Source organism: Battus philenor, unplaced genomic scaffold (assembly GCF_028537555.1).
Source record: "Battus philenor isolate CCGP_79_NKW_IND1 unplaced genomic scaffold, ilBatPhil1.0.hap1 SCAF_24, whole genome shotgun sequence".
NCBI lineage: Eukaryota > Metazoa > Arthropoda > Insecta > Lepidoptera > Papilionidae > Battus > Battus philenor.
In genome coordinates this window covers 6,423,892-6,424,382 of record NW_027181687.1, presented here as the reverse complement: position 1 = coordinate 6,424,382, position 491 = coordinate 6,423,892, and positions in this window count along the sequence as shown.

The following is a 491-nucleotide window of genomic DNA, read 5'->3' as shown; positions in this document are numbered from 1 at the left end:
CAGATCATGAACAACAGATTAAATATTAATAAATATTTTAACCTATGGGAACATTACATTGTAACTGCGATTGGATCATAAAATGTCGATGGAAATCAATTGTTATATTTGTAAAATGCTTTATTCCTAGTCTAATTTATTTGCTGATACCATTATTCATAACATTTTAAGGTTAATAAGGTATTAATCTTAATTGAACAAAATGTAGATATTTTTAAAAAAAATCAATTATTCCTCAAATCAATATGGATTTGAAATATTATTTTAAAATAAACATTGATAGCAAATACAAAAACTTCCCGAATCCTCAGAATTTGAATAACTAATAAATTTTATGGACTAAGATAATTTATGTAATAAGATGCAGTTTGAGAACTTAACTCATTAAAACATGCAGGCGAAACTAACAACTCTTTGGTAGGATTTTTTTGCTTAATATTAAGTATAATATATGTAATATTGTTTATTATTCATAAAATTCTAGTACAGGA